Here is a 21,662-nt window from a genome sequence, read left to right on the forward strand (position 1 = left end):
CCATTCTGTAACATTTGTTGAGAATGTCTTTATTTCGGTAGATTTCTTAAAAGGCCCTCAAGACTAATCCAGCTTTTGGCTTTTGAATCTTCTTAACTTGAAGACTGTTTCTCGTACACGTACAAGAATTTTACCTAGCGATAAAGATAAAAGCACTACTAGTAGTAGTGTTTTAGGGGTAGATTAACATAATATAACAAAGCGCTGCTCTGTTTCTTTTGCTTTATAGACAATTTCCTTGGAACTAATACCAATCTCGGGACGCCCTTTTTTCTTTTGAAGAATCTCAGTTCAAACTATTGTCCGCTTTCTTCACTTTCATCGTAGTTTATTTAGATGATTGCGGAGGGAGTTTACTTTAATAAAGGAACTGCTTCATCCGGAGCGAGTAAAATTTCATTCTCTTTTAATATTCGCAATTGGGCGCTTGGAACTAGATTCGTGCGAATAAGTTGCGCCATTATTACATTCGAAGCGGACGTTCCACAATATTTCCCGAATGAATATCGAGGGAATCCCTTAAGGAACAGTTTTGAAATCCTCGCGGCATTATTTCGGGGTAACGGTTTAACAAGAACCTGCCAGCGTTTAAGGCAACATAAAACATTTTGCGGTCTGTTGAGTTTTTGGCCTTTATTGGCTTCTTTTCGGCTGATATTATTAGCAAAATTCCAGCAATTGCTTTAAACAAAGGGATCGTTTTATATTTATTTAAATACGTGATCTCGTAGCATATTGCCAGTGTTATTGGAAATGCGATACATAATATTTTGGAAACATTTACAGGACGTTGAAAAAATTGTATTACTTTAACGATAGATCGATGGAATTTCATTAAATGTGACATTATTACCTAGTTAAATTCGGTCGGTAGGTATTCGGATGACTGAACGAAACATCAACTGTTCAAACTTTGGAAGTGTTTGGTGCGGTTTTGGGTGTCCGATAATGGTACCGTACATTTCAAGAAGTCGACAGTGGAAAGTTCTCGTGTTGGAAGCGGAACCATCGAGCGCCTCGTCGATGGCTCGGTAAACCGACGCGATTCCAAATCAATTTCTAAGTATATTTGTCAGGGACCCGACAAAGGATAATGTTTTCAAACTACGGGCGCTATTGTAACGCGGTTTAATCAGTGATTTTGGGATATTGGTCATGTAATTCATGAATAATAAGATTTGAAACTAATATGTTCAAGCCTCTATTGAACAATAATGTTACAAGAAATCACTATTAATTAATGTAAGTACTAAGTGAAAATGAAATAGGCAGCTTCAAAATTTTATAGCTCCCTGGAGATCATGAAAATTGGTTTTGCGATTGGGGTGTAATGTCCATGCAAGCAATAACTCAATGGCGCACGTTTCGTTTACCCCAAGGGCGACTCATGGTTTTTCCCTAAACTACGTATATCGATCGCTTACCCATCATTTAGGGGAAGGGTAATAAACATCAAAGAAACGTTTATTTGATTGAATAATAGAAAAGCTGGATGGTAAGTAGAAACATCCCGGACGTGACCGCTGGAGAGTAAGCTATACGTAGGTAGGTACCTAGAAGATATCTATTAGCTGATCGAATGTAATGCATTCTGCAGATTCACCCATTACATTGAGAATTTTAAAGTTATATATGCAATTTCAAAGAGGGAAAATGGTAGCTTAATATTAAGGTATTGTATAGGTAAAGTACTTTCAGATACCTATTTACGTATAAAATATCCCACAAGATATTAAAAGATTAGATTCTTTTTTGTATTGGTGTTATTTGATAATATCAGAGATATCCTTTCGAATAGTGATACAATTTTTTTTTATGTGACAGGAGGCAAACGAGCATACGGATCACCTGATGGTAAGTGATTACCGTCGCCCTTAAACACCCATATTATCTGTATATTCTTCAATGACGAGTAAAACCTTTAACCTTTTTATGACGAAAATCTGCGGAAAATTCCACCCGTGAAAATTAGCGACATTTAATAATTATCATGTTTGAACAGGAAATAAAAACAGACAAACAACTTTAACTCTTAAATCTGGAACATCATAAATTCAGGTTCTGGATGAGAAAAATGCCCTGTCCCGCCGTATAAAAAGTCTATAAATTCTATTAAAATGCAAAAATGAAAAATTAAATCAACCATTAAAGATCCGTCGGCGGAACTTTGTCCAATCCTTTTCGAATGCTTGATACCGTGTAACGAAGCGTAATGGCACATTTTATTTGCATAAATTTGGATGCTCAGATTTATGTCCGCGTCCTGTATAATTAGATATCGGAAATAATTTCATTAATTCTGAGAGGGAGCATTTTTGCGTAATCCTGCGGTGACATTAAGCTCGAATTAAAAAGTCAACATCAGACATTTAAATGTAATATCCACGCGAATTACAAATAAGTATATTTAAAGTTGTGTTTGGAAGACTTTACATACTGGTGACGTTGCGGTGTAATTTATTATGGTCTTTAGAAATGCTTCATAAATGGAAACTCACAGTGATAAATTAATATCTCCGGTTCTAAAAATAGGTGGAAGTTTTATGCTAGTAATACAGTGTGAGTCACGTTAAAGTGTACATATGAAAATAGATGAAACTAGACCTATTTTTATCGACAAAAAAGAGGTCAAAAATTTTTTGAGATTTTTTTAAAAATTTTTATAGAATTTTTTTTCTTCCAATTACTTATTGTAAAAAAAACGTAATAACTTTTAAACTAAGTGGTATATCCTGACAAAATAAAAACAGTAATAATGTTAAATAACATGCAATACTAAAAACATACATAATATACACAAAAAATGCCAACAAAAAACAAAAATGATACTTTTTGAAAAAAATCTGCTTTTAAATTCGTGTTTTTTTGGTTATTAGATAAATTTCTCCAAAAAATGCCCCTATAACAGGTGGTTTTTATTACTTTGTATTATTCTCTATCGTATTATCTTTGTAAAACCAAAAGTCGCATGTCTCTATCCCTATCACAACATTTGCTATGATCGTTTGAACAAAGGCCTGCCACAACATTACTCTCCTCTACAGGTAGAGACAATTTTAATTTTAACTAAAATGATTATTTTATTTCGAAATCTTTTGTTTTTATTTGAAATCTAACTTGTTTTTGTCAAAATTACAAATCTAGAGCCATTTTCAGTTTCGTTGTTAACGAAGCGTTGAATGGCGCGCCCGGAGAGGCTTAGTTCAAACGATCATTGCAAACGTTGTGATAGGGATAGAGACATGCGATTTTTGGTTTTACGAAGGTATTACGATAGAGAATAATACAAAGTAATAAAAACCACCGGTTATAGGGGCAATTTTTGGAGAAATTTATCAAATAACCAAAAAAACACGAATTTTAAAGCAATTTTTTTTTCAAAAAGTATTATATTTTATTATTTGTTAGCATTTTTTGTGTATTTTATGTATTTTTTAGTATCGCCTGTTATTTAGCATTATTACTGTTTTTATTTTATAAGGATATACCGCTTAGTTTAAAAGTTATTACGTTTTCTTTACAATAAGTAATTGGAAGAAAAAAATTCTATAAAAAATTTAAAAAAAATCTCAAAAATTTATTGACCTCTTTTTTGTCGATGAAAATAAGTCTAGTTTCATCTATTTTCATATGTACACTTTAACGTGACTCACACTGTATACCTACATGAATATTTCTGGTTCAGTGCAGGTAACATGACGGTGAATTTAAAATGTTAGTGGGAAGACGACATGACTTTTATTTAGCTTTCAAATAAAGAAAATAAGTTTAGAATATGATAAAAATTCAATGTCTAACAAACCGGTAAAGAAAAGGTGTAACAAACAAAATTTTTCCTTCTTCTGTTGCTATTTGTCCCGTCTTGAACAATGTAAAGTTGGAATTTAAGGCAAAAATCTTGAACGCTCCCAAAGCTGCGTAAAGAGTTGTCGAGTTCAGTGGGGTGTCAAAGTGAATGTAAGTAGTAGCATTTGCGGCGGGAATTCAAAGTAGGTATACAAAACCGCACGTGCTTGAAACAATTATTCGCGGTAGAAGTGGAGACACCTTCTCGTCGACTATGTATAAGAACGCTTTCACTATTCATTTTAGGATGGCATTACTTAAGCTCTTATTCAATTCCATGAAAACTAATTTCAAAATACAAAATGTGAAACTTACCCTGTCTGTTACCTCTTCACATCCAAATATAATTAATTTTGGTAAATACCTAGAATATATCTTGTAGGAAGACACACACGTGCTTGAAAGGGTTAAAAAATAAGGGATGAAATTTTGTATGGCAATAAATCCAACATGCCTAAAGTCAAATAAAAAAAAATGGTTAAAGTTTGAAGGTTTAAAAACAGTTGAAAACAGCATTTTAACATTTCATCAAGACTTTTCCAGTTAATTGATCTACTTATTTTATTATTACATATAGAGTTTGTGATTGAGACCCATTGTACCTACCGGGATTCAATTATAATAATGTATTTTTATTTTTGGTGTAATTTACAGTGTAAAAAGAAAATATGTAGAATTAGGACGAGATAATAATAATAATACTTAAGTAGGTAATTAAAATGACGACCAGTGACAGTAGTAGTAAGTTAGACAATACAATGTTTTTATAAAACTGTCAAAATTTAAGGAAAACTGTAAAGTTGTGAAACGGCGAGTTCAGCGGGGCCTATAATAGTATTCCGAGTAAACAAAACCAGTCGTGCCTGAGACAGTTATTCGCTGCGGAGTGCGTAACATCGCCATGAAAGCGAATTGTGCTCGCTTGTAACAACACTTTTAGGACTCTATCTTGAAATGAAGCTAGATTTTAGATGTTTAAAACGCAGTTAGGTCTTTGTTGAGTGTAGTTAAGTGAATTAAATTAAAAAACCAATTCTTTTTGCCAGGCTTCAAGTACTTTTGTCAGAAATACTGAACGCCTTATTAAACTAGGAAAATATCGTTACAAATACTCTAATTTTTAAGTGGGCAACCAGATCTTATGTGATTTGAAGACAGAACTTGGTTAGAAATCCTTTCTAACGATTATTACTTATTTGTTTATTCCACGTGCGCAGTTTTACTGTTCAGTGATGACCACCCGTGTTCTGCTTGATTAATAATTTACTATTATTTTGTGGTCTCTTGACTCTCTTCAGAGATTATGGCGATTTTATAACCTATTCTAGTTAAGTTGGGTCAGCTACTTATTTCCGTGTTACCCGTAAAATAAATTGTTAAAATCCAACTTAATCCTTGTGCTCTAAACTTTTGGTAATGGTGGTAACAGTTTATAGGTAAACTGTACCTATTTTTAAACATTAACGAATTGGTTGGAACTGATAAAAATGTTGATATTTAATAACATAAATGTATCATAACCAGCCACATTTTTATTTTTGTTTTTGAATTTCCCAGGGTGTGACTTTTTGCCCATTATAGGTAATTTTCTAAAAAGCTGTCTCTAGCGACAATTGGGCTAGTTATTGGTATTTATACTGATTTGAAAATAATGACGTTAGATACAGGCCGATACCTATGCTACGGCCAGTTATCAGCTAACGACGCGCTGTGCTCTATTATTATGTGGTATGTACTTAATTGGTGTTAACCGGTACGTAATCGCGCGCTAAGTAACTCGATTGTGGTAAATAGCTATGTAGGTTCCAGTCAAAGGCATGGTGAAGGGTTAATGACTTAATTTTCTGCTAGCTGTCTTTTGTGTTTTCCGAAAAAGCATTACCTACTTGACTTTTGCGTTAAACTTACTTAGTTGATGGGTTATGTGTGTTATTCGTAAAAAATATTTGAAGCAGGGAATCGTAAATCTGTACATGTGAAAAGAAAAATGTTGTACGGGGTAGTGTGGTACCTACTCACAGTCCACAGTACAAGAAACCTTGGACTTCGATGACCCCTGTATACCTACAATGTCTACGGATATAATTAATATTAATTATATTAGCACTTGATCTGTAAAAGTTCCTACTTCTAAGTAGGTACTCGTTGATTCAACTGCTGGAGTACCAAGATTAAATAAATAAAAATACAGTCAAATTTGCTAAGCAGTTAACAGCATTTGCAGCTCATTCCATTGTTTACGTTCGCTTTATTATTTCTTCGCAGGATCATGACGAGGCAATTAGGTCCTCGACAAACAGAAAGAGCAACTCGCAACGAACAAAAGGAACTGTTTGTGTTATGGACGTAGCGAAATAGCTGTTTATTTGGATTTAATTCGCCGTCTCAAGATTAGAAGCGTGTCAAGTGTGAAAAAAGTAAGATACTTACAGGTAAGTTTATATTGCTTTTCGAAAAGCTTTTGGGGAAAAAGTGAAAATATAGGTAGAAAAAAAATAAGTAGAGGTACACTTCTTCTTTTCTATTGTTACTTACTGTTGTGTTTTGTGACTTAAATCAAGGCAGATCCGCTTTTGTTGCTCTTTGTTTATTAAATTAAAGACATGAATGTTTCATTTCTTTTAAACGTTACATTAATAATACCATAAAAGTAAAATTGAAGTTGTACATTACATAAACCAATTACCCGCATAGAATTAATAATTTTCCCAACAATAGGCAGCGCCAGGTTTTCCTGAAAGACTTTCTAGGCGCTTTCAAGACAAAAAACACACGTTGAAGATTCGTTTTCAATTCGCCAGCCGCATTCGATTTCAATTTCTGGATAATCGAGATCTTGCTCAATTGAACACTCGATTACTCGTTTACGAGGACACCCTCACTGTTTGAGTTTGCTGAGTTTGATTGGGTTTGCATTGCCGACGGATATTATCACTGAATAAAATTAATGCTCAAAGAAAGGATTTCCAAGAAGCTGCTTTATCATCCATTTAAGCACTCACAGCGACTTTCCCCCCTGTGCTTTAGACAATGTGACATCCGGATTTAATTTGGAATACAATTTGAGATCGTTTACTAATTCAGTTAAGTTGCATAAGGATTATAAATTCAAATGGCAGTGTCAAGACTAAAAAAAATCCACATCAATTCTGTAAAGTTCTAGTTATTTACTCGTTAGTTTTTTACGCCCGCAAATATTCACAAGCGGTACCTACCTATTTTTTCTGTGCTAACTCCTATTTATTTAGAGATTTTTGTTCCACTTTTAGTTATTTTTTTAAATAACTTGTTTTTAGGGTTCCGTACCTCAAAAGGAAAAAACGGAACCCTTATAGGATCACTTTGTTGTCCGTCTGTCCGTACGTCTGTCAAGACCCTTTTTCTCAGGAACGCGTAGAGGTATGAAGCTGAAATTTATATCAATTACTCAGGTCTACTGTCCCTTGAAGCTGTGAAAAAATCAAACTTCTAAGCCAACGCAATCAAAAGATACAGCCGTTTATGCNCTCTGCCCTTTAAAGAACCGCGGTTGGGGGCATAACTCGCACCTGATATAATTATCACAAGAATTATTCATATAAATTATACTTATAAATAAAATAACATATTATGACATAAAAGTAATCAAAAAGGTGTCAGCAAAAGTCCAGCACGTCATGCGCGTACTCGCAAAAATAGCACCGTTGCTAGGCAACCGATCATCCCATTGGACGAACAATGGTAGGCGCCTAGCAACGGTCGAAGATTGAAGTTGTCGTCCACCAGCTGGTATGGCGTCCTTAGCAGCAATCAAAATATATCTCAGCTGTTCTTGACATATTTACAAATTACACCACAGACACACGGGCACGCCTTGTCTTTATTTGTGAACAATGCACTGAACTTCGGACAGGCGAAAATAGCAACTTTATGGAGCAAAACGGCTAAATAACTTTTATTGTTAAATATTTATCTGGGACAAAGCATTGACAAGTTATTGCNCGTCTTGTCATGTTGAAGTGTTGATATTCAGAATTTGAATATTCAACTGCAATGTTTGCTCATGAACGCTTCAAACTCGGTACTTCTTTCCCAATTCCATAAAATTCAACACTTAGAAAGTGACAAAAAAATTTAAATTAATAAAAATTTAGTACCAAATAAATATTTTTTCTTTCTTTCTTTTCAAAATAGGTAGTTGAAACAAACACACAGCTAATTTTCATAGTGGACTGTACTATGCGATAAACATGTCAGNGTTATTGCCACGCAGGAAAATAAAACCTTCAAAATGTACGTGAAATTCGAATAAAGCTGATATGCCCGAGGGATATGAAGGGAACACTATCGGGACAGTAACGACAAATTGTTGGTAACGGTATCAGTGCGTCTGATATTATTTGGTCAAATGATTAATGATTGTGGGAGTCGAATTGCGATCAGCTAGGTACCTTGAATAATAGGTTTTTAATATCATGTGATAAAAAATATAGAAAAATAATTATCTCATTTTTTAATAAGCTGCGTACTGTTTTTATAATTTTTAATGAATTTTCCGATGTTAATTTAGTTTTTCTTTCATAATATAATGATACGAAATATTTAGGTTAACCCTGAATGATAAAATAATTAGGGTAAATGTGTTGCTAACAGTGTACCTAGGCGTCCAGACTAAGAAAAAAGAGCTTTCGTTTGGATGACAATGCAATATTCGGTAGATGGGTATCATCTACTAATTATTATTATTGATCAGATGATAAAAAGCCATTGGAATTGTTTTATGAATCATTTTTTAATTTAACTTGTCATAGAACAGTTGTTAAGCACTAATATTGCCAGTCTACTATTCAACTGATCAGTTGATAAAAAGCCAGTTATTAATTGGGATTGTTTTATGAATCATTTTTTAATTTCACTTGTCATAGAGGAGCAGATATGAAACTGATATTGCCAATCAATACTATCGCTTTAATCTGTTTCTAAGACCACAGTATAGTTATATTATTAGTTATGCCCCTAAGCGACAACTAGTCGGAAACCGTTTGGAGAACAATAGACTGCAAGTTAAATGAAGGCGGCTACTGCATGAAGATTACTAGTTTTGTAAACTTAGTAAATTCACGAGGCAGGAGCCGCATACGTATTCATAAACTCCTGCATGAGAAGCCGCCTTGCCCCAGTTTATCAACTGCACATGACGTGTAGGTAGGATTCTGAATTATTCTATAAGATTCTGAATTATTCCACAATGTTTCAAGTTTAATATTATAATTTATACGTTCGTTCATTCGTTCGTTCGTTTCAGCCGAATGACGTCCACTGCTGGACAAAGGCCTCTCCCAAGGATTTCCACAAAGACCGGTCCTGTGCCACTCGCATACAGGCACTTCCCGCGACCCTCACCAGATCGTCGCGTCGGTTCACCTAGTTGGAGGCCTGTCCACGCTACGTCTTCCGGCGTATAATTTATACGACTCTGATTTATTTACCCGCATGAGAAGGTATATTAAAGTTCACGTTTTTAAGATGAAAAGGGTGTATTCAGAGGCACATAAAGGAGTTTATACCTTTTCATTCGATTGAACGTAAAGATTAAAAACCTCAGGAATACATTGGCGTTCTGCATCGTTAATGCTAATGGCTTTTTTATAGAAATTAAATTAAAGTACTTGAATAATCCTAAGTTTAATCCACTTGTCCCTTTAAGTAACACTTGATGTTTTATTGTCTTACTCACAAGGCAAACTAAGTACCTATGTAGATAAAAACTACATAGATAAATCTAAGTCCCGTATAAAGTGAATCAAAGCTTGATTAATCTCAATAGAAAAATGTATCTGTGTGCAAGTTTTGCAACAAATAAAGCTTTTCTAAACAACCATCCTATAGTTATACTTGTAGATATCAATTCAACTTACAACCAAAATGAAAGTTTTCACTTCTTAGTCAAGTGGCACAAATGAGACACGTAATATCATTAATTAGTTAAGCAGTTTATATAACAAATTAAAACTTATGAATATGCAATTGAGTAGAAAGAATTCTACAAAAACATTTTACTCACTAGTGTACCAATCTAATTTGTAAATAAATACTGATCCAGAAAAATAGTAAATAAAGTAAAACAATAATTAGTAGGTACTTATAAAACAAACTAGTTTAGGTATTACAAACATCTGCACACGTCGTACCTTTATGACAATGTACGAATGCGTTAGCCTTCAAGGGCGGATTCGACCAAACAAGAGTAAATATTAATCTCAGAATAAATCGTCAGTTTTGACATAATATTTCCTGTTATATTCGTCAATGTATCAGTTATACCAAGATCCGGATAAAATTTTGGTCGAATCGCCCCAACTCTACTAAAGCTCCTTATATCGTGCTTAAAGCATTTATCCATCATAGAATATTAACCAGTATACCAGTGAAATAAGATATCATAATTATGCTGTCGTGACGACGTTTCCAAGGCTGCCTTCACGCTTTCTCCGCAGGCTAGTGTAACGCACGTGTCTATCTAACGCATTATAATAATGATTTAGACTTTTTTAGAGCTTTTTACTTAGCCACTTTGATTTCATTCAATAACATTATTATTATCTACTACACGTTATTAAATTGTTTATTGCGTGCATAAATAACTACAAAGTAATGTAAACCTACTGTACGATTAAGCTCAAAACTCGAATAACAGAATTCCTCATTAGATCCAATCATTATCTTGGATCAGATTTAAAATATTACGAGTAAATTATTTTAGTTCAAGCTTTTGATAACTATTCGCAATGCACAAAAAAGTATTTACTATCTTTAGGCGCCATAATATTAAAGCAAACACTCCTAAAAAGAAATAAAAACATTTACGTTCATTGAAGTAGGTACTTATTATTATTCTGTGATTGAACTTCGACATTCACTTGAGTTCCGAGACACGTGCCGCTGCATACATCGAAACATTTTCTTGGATTTTCAAAATCAAGTTACTTAGCGAGCACAACATTTCGTTAGTGTATAGTATACAAAGGTATACACTGTATACCTCGCCCCCTTCAACTCTCGCGCTGCCAATCGATTGAATCAATTACGAGAATGACAAAGGCGGAAGGAAAACGTGGGACATTATTGGGAACCCGACCCCGACATAATCGAGTATTGTATGGAAAATAATAACCAGCCCCATACAGTCGAGTGTGAGCGTACGTTCGTCTCAGAACTCTTGCTCTTGTTCCCTTGGTATAAGTATGAAATTCTTTTGTTCTTGACTTACGTGTTTTTGTTGTTGACTGTTCACTGAAGCACATATCGTGCCGCTCGAATGTAAACAAAGTGTGAGTAATCAGACAGGCTTTATTGATCTTCCGTGACATGTCGTGTTATCGAAGTATTTTATTATTTATCAATATTTTTTATTGAATTCATTAATGTATTTTATCTCTAACTAGCGGCTGCCCGTGATTTTGTTCTCGAAGAACCCGTTTTACCCCTTTAGGAGTTGAATTTTGCAAAATCCCGCCATAGTGTAAGTGAGCACCTACATTCTAAATGGAACCCCCATGCAAAATTTGAGACTCCTAGCATTTGTAGTTTATGAGATTTGGTGATGAGTGAGTCAGTCAGAGACCATTCGCTGTAGATTCATAGTACTCTATCTAAAAGTGTAATGTTAATGGTCTAAAAGTGACTTAACAAATGGATAATATTCCCGCATCTCACTGAAACTGATCTGAAATGCACTAAAAAAGTACACACTTTAAACATGCACCGTGATGAATACATCACTTAACGAAGCTACGCCAAACAACCGGGAGCAGAAGCACACTCGATGTTTTCCACTTCACGTTTCAAAACCACTCTCTACCAAGCTCTTGTGCTGTTTTATTGACTTTGTTCAGTATCAAGCTGTTTCGATTGATTTATGCTTTAGGCATTGCCAATACTTATGCATAGTTACATCCGTAAATACTAAGGCTAGATTGACACCACCTAACTTTGACTGTAACTATAACGATAACCGGTGGTTTTTGTATGGAGTTTGAGAGATTTTTGACGTTTGTCAAAGTTAAAGTAAGATGGTGCAACCCAGCCTAAGTAATTACATAGTCAGATTAAGATCAATTGATCTTAATCTGACTATGCTGTAATAGGTAAGTTGTAGTTTGAAGCACTCTTATTCAATGTTTACGATAACTTACAATGATTGTGGTGGCTATGTAAACTTAAATTGATTTGATTACAATTCTCTAATTATTAAAAGATTACACCCATAAGGGGGGTTAAAACGGGTTCCACGCGTACGAAATCGCGGGCGGCCGCTAGTCTAGTCTAGCTATATTACTGTAACTAATCTGGTTAAATATTTGGTACATAGAACCGCAGATCACCTAAAATTTGACACTTAACAGTTACGAGAGAAAAAGCTATGAGTGTAGTTATAGTCAGCGTCAAATAGTTCGTGACACCCTAAGTAGCCAAAAAGCTCGCAACACGTCTTTGTAAAAGAATAAGGTGGTGTCACCCACTTTTTGACTGACTGTACCTACTTAAGCCTTAAAAGGCTGCGAATGCAATGAAATCCCGAGCATCCACTTTTGTGTCACAAAAGAACGGGAGCGATTGCACTCCAACTTATTTGCATAAACCCAACCTCTTTTATACCTCATTCTGTTTTAAAGGTTTTGTTTGGCAATTAATCTTATTTTCTTCGAAAACCGTAATAAACTTTGTAACAGAAAATTTTACCAGTTGGCTTCATTAAGAACAACATTATTTTCGTCGTAGCAAACCAAAACATTCTAGAAATACGGTATATATTTAATTAAGTAGCAATTTAGCTGCCAACCTAAATACCCGACAAACTCATTACGTTAACAATAAACTAAACGCTGAACGAGCGACTGAAAATGCATATTTTACTTCGAGCTAACATGCTCAGTAATTAAGCCTAAACATGCATGCATACAATGCAATTCAGTTCAAAAACAATGCTCCGTCAACAAGGGACCGGGAGAATAGGAGAATGACGGGAATTTGAAACAACCAGCCTCTAACAAGTAAAAAATTCAAAGCTCGATTCATATACGCAATCCCTACATAAGTATTTCTTTGTACAGTCAGCGTAAAATTTGTGACACCCGAAGTAGTCAAAAAGTTGACTTCTTCTTCTTATTCGTTTCGCTCTTGGCAGAGCGGTCGTGGTCACGTTACGGCGTTGTTCAAATCGGTTGTAGAGGCAGATACAACTCTCCGCACGATCTCCCGCCATCTCTCTCTGTTGCCAGACTATCTGGTGCAGTCACATACTCCTTACGCAAAAAGTTGACAGCATGACCTTATTTCAAATGTAACAAAGACGTCTTGCGAACTTTTTGAATACTCTGGATGTCACGAATGGTGGATGCTAAGAGTACGTTACATTATAGGCTGTGTTAATCCCAGACATGGCTCAAACTGTTGATAGGTATCAACAACTCATTTAGTTGATTGCGAGCGAAGTAGCAGATGTGCCCAGAAGATCGCAAAAGTTGTAGTAGGTAGTCGACAAAGTAACAATATCGTTGACGTTTAATAACGATAAAACATCATTTAGGTACCTACGTGCCCATTTTCTAATTCAAAACAGTTGAAACCTAGAACTCTAATTCTATGAACCTATACCACAATTAAGTGAATGGGATTTTAAGGCCGTTGTAACATCTCATGTGATGTGTGTGAAAATCGGCCTTATGACATAATAGACCTACATACAAACAGAAAAATCATATTGTATGACCATAACCTTATTGCGTATGATGTAGCTATACGTCAGTGCGTATTTATGTTAACATTTTATGTAAGTATGTACCAGATAAATGTAACAAAGTAGGTTGTTTGCAGATTACTTTAAACTACCTCTACTCATATTATGATATGCCTTGGAATTTTACTTTCTATTCATATGATTTTATAGTCCTAAGCCTAGTAGGTACATAATGCGCAATTGTTATGATACTCTCCCACCAGTCCAGTACATAAAATAAGAAAACATAAATCGTAAGATCGTAAGTTTCTCAAAATTACTGCCGATAATTTTGTTTAATAGCCCAGTAACATTCAGTGCTCCCCCCAAACAGCCTCAAGTACCATCATTATGGGCAATGAAACACAAAACTACTTTCCAACAAAATTAAGGAAGCTGTTGCCATCTGCTTCTCCATTTCACAAACTAATTAATAGCCGAGGAGGTGACTTTCCGAGCCTGTTAAATATTTAACGAACGAAAACTCAGGTAATATAAAAACCGATAACAATAAGCGACTCAAAACAAAACTTTTTTAGTTATTCTATCTTTTTACTGCACAGTGAATTCGCGTTGATTTCTAAAACGACGCCATAAAATGTGAAAACGTCAATTGCAAATGAAGGCGGCTTATATTTAGCCGAGGCGTTATAATCTAGCCATATTATTTGCGGTCGCGCGTCGTTACATTCGTATATACAGGGGTGTCAAATAAATTACAAAATGTTTTAGATATATTATTGTAGCTGACTGTACATTTTAGCTAGGTAATTTTCGTAACAGAGCTGACGTTGAAAAGAGCATTCAACAATGCCAGTTAGCATTGCTAGGCCTGATTGACGCCCAATTTTCAGTATATTTGGTGTCACGTTCCGATTTACCGAATCCGATCACGAATTCAAATGTCCCGATTTTTTACCAACTTCATTGACACTTTTTTCACAAACGTTAACTGGACATTATTTTTATGTCCCGTCCTGGTAATTAACACACTGTACGGCAACCAACACTGGTAGACCATGATAATACGAACGGCTATTATTTTTATATCGTTAGTGTAAAGTTATACACAATGTTTGTTTACATCCGTTACTTACTTTGGAACTAGCGTGAACAGAGTAAAATTTATTTATTTATTTATTTCCAAGGATATTTGTTTCTGAATTCTAAAGTTGTGAATTTTCCAGACCACTTGCAGGTAGTCTTTTAAACAAAGCACTTTTTTCATAGCTAATGGTTGTAATTTTTAATACAATCACGACTAATCGTTTGAAGAACGATCGCCGACAAATGACAGCCCTGTCCGCTACGATTCACTTTCCTCGACACACGCTAAAAGCTCGATCGGACTTATTCTTTGTGCTTTCGAATCACGAGCGGCGGGTTCGGGGAACAGACAAAGAAATGACCCTAATTGAAACGGCACAATTGGGGTAAATGAAAGAATGACGTCACGGAACGTTTTGTTGCCATTTTTGATGAAAATGTAAATACTTTTGTCCTACAAAGACTTTTTTAATGATAAATGAAGTAAAAGCAAGCGCATATACAAAAATACACCCAATTGAGTACTTAAATAGGTACTTCAAAGGTTTGTGATTGATTTATTGCTGTTACTTAAATTGTTTATTTATTTATCAAAAATGAGAAACACGTAAACATGTAAAAACATCACTTGTGTTAAAGTGTAATCATAGTTTGTCTAATTTAATAAGATCCCTAAAAGAAGTATAAATAAAAATGAATGACGGTTAGAAGTTGCAATAGCAGAATATGCGAGAACAAATCGATAACAAGCGATTGCGTCCGAACAGCCGTGAAAGGGCATGCGAGTTGCAATCGCTAACCGCAGCTGACGCAAATGATTCGATGAAGATTTCCATAAAAATAACATATTACAGTCGATAGCACAACCAGCTAAATTCTGTAGTCTTATGTGATTGTAATAGGAGCGAATATAGCGATTTTGCAATAAAAATTATGACTGGTCTGGTCAAAAAATTGAAAACACAACCTTCAATGGTAACAAAGATACGTTTTTTGGCTATTTTGGGTGTCACAAACTATTTTGAAGCTGACTGTACGTAAACATTGTGCAAATCCTGTTGTAGGGTGGTACAGTCAGCGTCAAATAGTTTGTGACACCCAAGTGACCAAAAAGTTGATAACACAACCTTATTCCAACTGTAACATAGCCGTCTTGCGAACTTATTGGCTACTTTGGGCCTTACGAACTGTTTGCCGCTGACTGTACAAAGAGTTGATTTTCAGTTAGGTCAATGTTAGAAACATGCTCTAGATTCACCCAACTCAACGAATGGGTCAACGGGACTCCAGGGATTAATTCTTAACAATTAACATTGTAAGTATTCACTGTAGGCACAAATTGAATTATACGTTGCCGTAACAACTAAAATAGTAACTAAAAGTATATTTCTTAAGCACCAAACATTTTATTTTTAGAATGGTTTACTACGTGTGGTAGCTCAATTAACAACCCGTACCCGTGTGAACCACCAACGTCTCGAAACTCAATTTTCTATGCTCTCTGCGTATCTGAATAACGTAATAAAAATATCTAAATTATTTTTAGAATAGACAGTCATTTCGATTGCGTTCATGAACCTCTCTCTCATATGTATTTATGAGGTATACTAGCTTTCCGCCCGCGGCTTCGCCCGCGTGGAATTTTGTCTGTCACAGAAAACGTTATCGCGCGCGTCCCTGTTTCAAAAACCGGTATAAAAACTATCCTATGTTCTTTCCCGGGACTCAAACTATCTCTATGCCAAATTTCATCAAAATCGGTTGCGAGGTTTAAGCGGGAAAGCGTAACAGACAGACAGACAGACAGACAGACAGACAGAGTTACTTTCGCATTTATAATATTAGTTGGGATTTTATAGCGCCTAAACTGAAGGCAGTATCGTCTTCAACAAGGGGCCCACTATCCCAATCCAAATTACAAACATTACAAAATGGTACCTGCCCTATTGATTCGGCGTCTATTTATACATGTTACATTGTACATGAACTTACTCAGCTCATTTTCTATGCTTTATACCTACGATGATTTGAGACAAAACTAACAGGTTTTACAGCTCATAATCGCAAACTACGCGAAATTGCAACCTCATTTACTTTTTATAAAACGTAACAGTAATATTATTAGTACGGAAGCTATTCTCAAACCCACTCGAAAGTACATTCGTAATGGAGGTCTGTAGCCGCAGTTTGTAGAGCGTGAATAATTTCGTTAAGAACAATGGCGTCCAAATCTGGTTAAAGGGTTAATTAACCATCGTGGACATGCTACAATCAAGCGCACCTTAAATAATAATTTAGGTAGCCTCTACCTACCAAACTAACAACTTAAGCACCTCTTCTGAGACTCTACAAAAAGTTATATCAAGGAACCGCGAAAATGATATTATTATTTAGAGTAAGGACAATCACACTCAAATTGTCGCTTAATTACATCATGCAAACAGTTCGACTTTACCACTGTGGAATTACAGAACTATAATACAATGCAAAAAAATAATAATAACAATAATAACTGAGTTTCTTGCGCTGCTTCTTCTCAGCACTGGCTCATTTATTGTCCCGAAGAAGTGGTAGGGTTAATACTGAGACGTGCAAAAGTGCTTTTTAAAAGCCTATTTGCAAAAATAAATTAGTTTTATGAGTTTTTTAAGAGACAGTATGATTATAGACACAGTTTCAACGAAATACTTCACAGAAAGTAATAAAACCTGTTATCCACATTTTTCTAGTTTACATCGTCACGACAAAATCCATTCCACTCTTCGTACCGTGGTTACGAAATACCTCGACCTACTAACAGCTCACTCTTTAGACTAACTTGCGCAATAATTGCCATAAAAGTCGTTTCGAAGAAATTTTATGCTCAAGAGCAAAATCATAAATTACTCCCAAATTATTTTTGTTCAAGTAACCTTACATGTCCAGAATTCATTAACAACAAAATAAAAGTAGGCGAGAATTTATAGCGCAAATAAAATTGTCGTGCTCTCATAACTAATTAGGTATAGTTTCAACAAGTGAGAGTAACATAATTGATTTTGATCTAAATTCTATAGCCGGTTTGAAGCTCGATTGAAACCATGTGCCTATAACAAGTCTGCGTTAAGACAGAGAATGTCGCATTCATTTCCATTTATAACATTTTATATCTATAAAAACTTTTTTCGAAAGCTGTCTTTCCCATTTCATTCAAAGACTGGGTCTAGCTTGATCGATCTTATTGTAAGCCCACGTTAAAACTAAATTTGAAATGAAGGTTGTGTATTTCAATATTATTTTAGTTTCGTATTGTATTTTAGGTATCAGTTCAATTAGCTAACCAAATACAATTTTGCAAACTAAAACTAATGATTTAAAGGAATGAACTCGACATGGATTGATATAATACAACTAGCTAAACAATACAACCCACCCAGCACCCTTGTATTTTAACTAAATTAAATTCAGTACCTATTATAAATTATTCATGACGTCAGAGTTTAAGATCACCTAAGTATGTGTATAAAAATATTTCTGACCGTCTGTCAATGGCATTATTTCATTGTTTGAATTTATCATTCATTGGTGGAATTATCATGATTAGATAAATCCTTATTCCAGTGTAATAATATGTGGTTCTAATATGGTATTACGTATAACTGGTATAACATACAATGATACAATTAATTGACCCAAAAATATCAATTCTGTGATGACCCTTATTGTGATCTACTTACTTCGATGTAGCAACGCGTTTTGTGTAAAGGACGTTGGTCTACAAACCTGTGACTACTGGAGTATCCAATGACCCGCATTCAGGCAACATACGATAGATAGGTGTAGGTATTTTATTTTTTTATTTTCTTTATTTATTTGAATATTATGTTGTTATCCCGTAGGAATTTTGATCCATTGAATATGCCGTTTAGTTCAGAATTTTTTTAGTGCAGGCACTCTAAACAATTGAGGGTAGGATATCGTAATACAAGGTAGAGCAATTATGACCGTACAGAGCTCTACCGTGATTAACTACTCGTAACTGTAATTACAGAAAGGGAGGTTCCACATAGAAATAATGACCATCCTCGTAAAATAATTATCGAGCGACGCAATAGACGTAGCAAGATCTATGCTTACAACACTATAAATTCGTTCCGAAAGAGTTAGCCAGAATGTATTATTTATTACTCACCGACTCGTTTTGCTGAAATTTGTCTCGTGGAGTAATTGAAAGGCACGTAGATGGTCTCGTCGAGCGGCCCAGCCAGCGCCGTCGGCAAGGGAGCCGCTGCGCGCACTTCGCTCAGGCACAACACATCCTCATCCTTGCACCGGTCACTTGTAACACTTGAAAATTCACGGGCCACTTCAGGAACTACATCCTCATCCTTATGCAACACTTTCGACTCCTTAGTCTCATACACTAGCTCGCCGAAGCCTTCCAAATTTTCTTGGCACGATTTGTCAGCCACGACCGTAATCGGATACGCCCTCGGCGCCCTTTTGGTCTCCAGAATAAAATCTGCTCGTTCACCCCTGCCCAACTTAATAGATTTAACCTGTTGCGGCTCTATTCGGTGCCCATCCAATGCCACGAGATTCAACGTATGTTGATCGATCGAAAATGTCACAGAACAACTTTTAGATCCGCCGCCGTATGCCAGCCTGAATCGATATCGTTTCCCGTATTCGACGTTGAACTTGGACAGAGGTGCGTCTGGTGATTCAGGTGTTCTGCCTCGTCCGTTAATGAGGAGCGATTCAGCATTGGGGACGTTGGACATCATACCAGCGAGGGGGCCCATGGAGTGTCCCCATTCGGCTATGAAAATCGTATGCTCGGTGGCGTCTACGTCATATAGCTTGCTAAGTGGATCGAGTCGAGGCGATTGGCGTACGACGAACGCTCCAGCGAGTCCGTCAGCGGCGTCAGCTGCTGAATGGGCGTGGTACATATGGGTGCCAACGGCGGAGGCACGGAATTTGTATTGGAAGGTGGTGTACGCCGGTTGGGGACACTGGGTGAGCATGGGAGCTCCGTCCATGAAGGGGGTTTCTTTCTGGGGCTGCCCGCGCCAGTGTATGGAGAGCGCATGGGCGGGCGCACGATGCACGACGTCCACGACGAGGATGTCGTTCTCGCAGACGTGCAGCGCGGGCGCGGGCAGCGCGCGGTTGGCGGACAGGACACCGCGCACGCGCCCGTCCGCTGATATGCACATCGCGGGACAATCGCCACCATCTTTATCTGCACAGCTGCCGCAGGATCTGGAAAACCATATTTTTAAATTTACAAAAGTTGACAACGGTAGGTAGCTAGGTACAATTACATTAAGAAAATACGAGAAGGCGTCACTTTAATCAAAACAAACCTTGAGTCGGAATTACAACCAAGTATTGTTTCAGAAACTAATTTACATTTGTTCAACATCTACTGTCTAGAAAATCTTGAGTACTTACTTGCTTAGTGTTTTGTAAACTTCTATGACTAGTTTTACGCGACATATCATGGGCCAGTCTAGTTCATGACATTCTCGATCGCAGTTTTCGAAGTATTCCTCTGTAAATGAAATAAAATACACAATATTATTTATTTATTTATTTAAAGACTTTATTGCACACATATAAGAATGTTCCGTACAAAAAGGCGAGCTTAATGCCATAAGGCATTCTCTTTGATAAATAAGTTTGCACTTTGAAAGCCAGCGGTTGCGTGTTCGATTCCGCAAAGTTATGAATAGTATTTCAGCATTCACTGGATAAAAACTATAGTAACTAACTAATGGGCTATGAAACCAATTTTAACAAAATACCTTAGGTACTCAAAATATGTACCCAAGTCAAACAATTATTCATAAATATTCATAAATTATAAGTACCTGGCATCGGCGTATAATGAACAACAACAACAACGCCGGCTATAATAACTGACAGCACTAGTATCCTCTGCAAGGACATCAGCATGTAATTAGGTTTCTGCACTGGCACGATCTGTTCCGCCTTTTTTTCGGACTCCATGATTGCGGACTCTTTGGATCGAATTTAAAAAAAAAGAACAGTTTTCCCGCGCAAAGTTACATGTTTGTGTTAACGCGATTGTGGGTCAATGGGCTGAACGCGACCACGCGAGCCGGCCAACAGCTGGGGACTGGTGACTGGTGAATGGCCCCGTGGGCGCTTGATGCAACACTGCACCATCAGACCATGCCGCGGACCCAAACTGGATAAATTCGGAAGTAAATTGCCAACCGAGCTCTCTCTCGGAACCTGACAGTTGCGTCATCTCGCATTATGCAAGCGATGTAAACTCAAGCCTATTTACGAGTTACGTGGCTGAACTAAATACCTAGTTCCATCAATAACATTTGCTTGAAAAGGTTTTATTGTTGTAGAGGTCTCGTAATTACAAACCTTTTAATTATACTATGTTTAGAATGTTATTATGAGTAGGTAAGTAAAGTACCTACATACACTTCCTGTAAAAAATGTTCGTAGGACTACTACAATGCAGTGTTTAAGTTAAGGTTCAGGTACATTATGGTACGTTTGTTTTTAAACTAAAACAAGGAAGTTAGGTTCCTATAAAGAAAATACAGCATTGTCATAACGGTCTAATGGTTAAAGTTGATGTATGTATCTCGGGAGGTTCTGTGTTTGATTCTAGGTGGTATACTTACCTACCTACCAGTATATGTATTGTTCCTAGTTTTGTAAATGTTACGTTGTGTTTTAAAAGGCACGCCTCTGTGCCTCTGTTGTCTAATGGTAAGAACAGCATTCTCAGACCAGAGGTCTCGGTTTCAATTAATTTCTAGTGGGGGGCAGATTGTCTGCTCAATTTGATTGATAATAGGGTTCTAAGAGACGGTCTTATAACCTTACTTAGAGGCTCACAACACAACCACCAGTCAACCTATGTTTGTTTCTATGAACTGAGGTTTGTAGCTACAACAATATAAAGCATTTCTGTTCCACAGTACATAGGATTGCCACTATTCCTCTGTGGATGAGGATACCATGTGAAACTCGCTTC

Source organism: Ostrinia furnacalis, unplaced genomic scaffold, assembly GCF_004193835.3.
Source record: "Ostrinia furnacalis isolate ACB-3 unplaced genomic scaffold, ASM419383v2 OfSCF3993, whole genome shotgun sequence".
NCBI classification, from domain to species: Eukaryota; Metazoa; Arthropoda; class Insecta; order Lepidoptera; family Crambidae; genus Ostrinia; species Ostrinia furnacalis.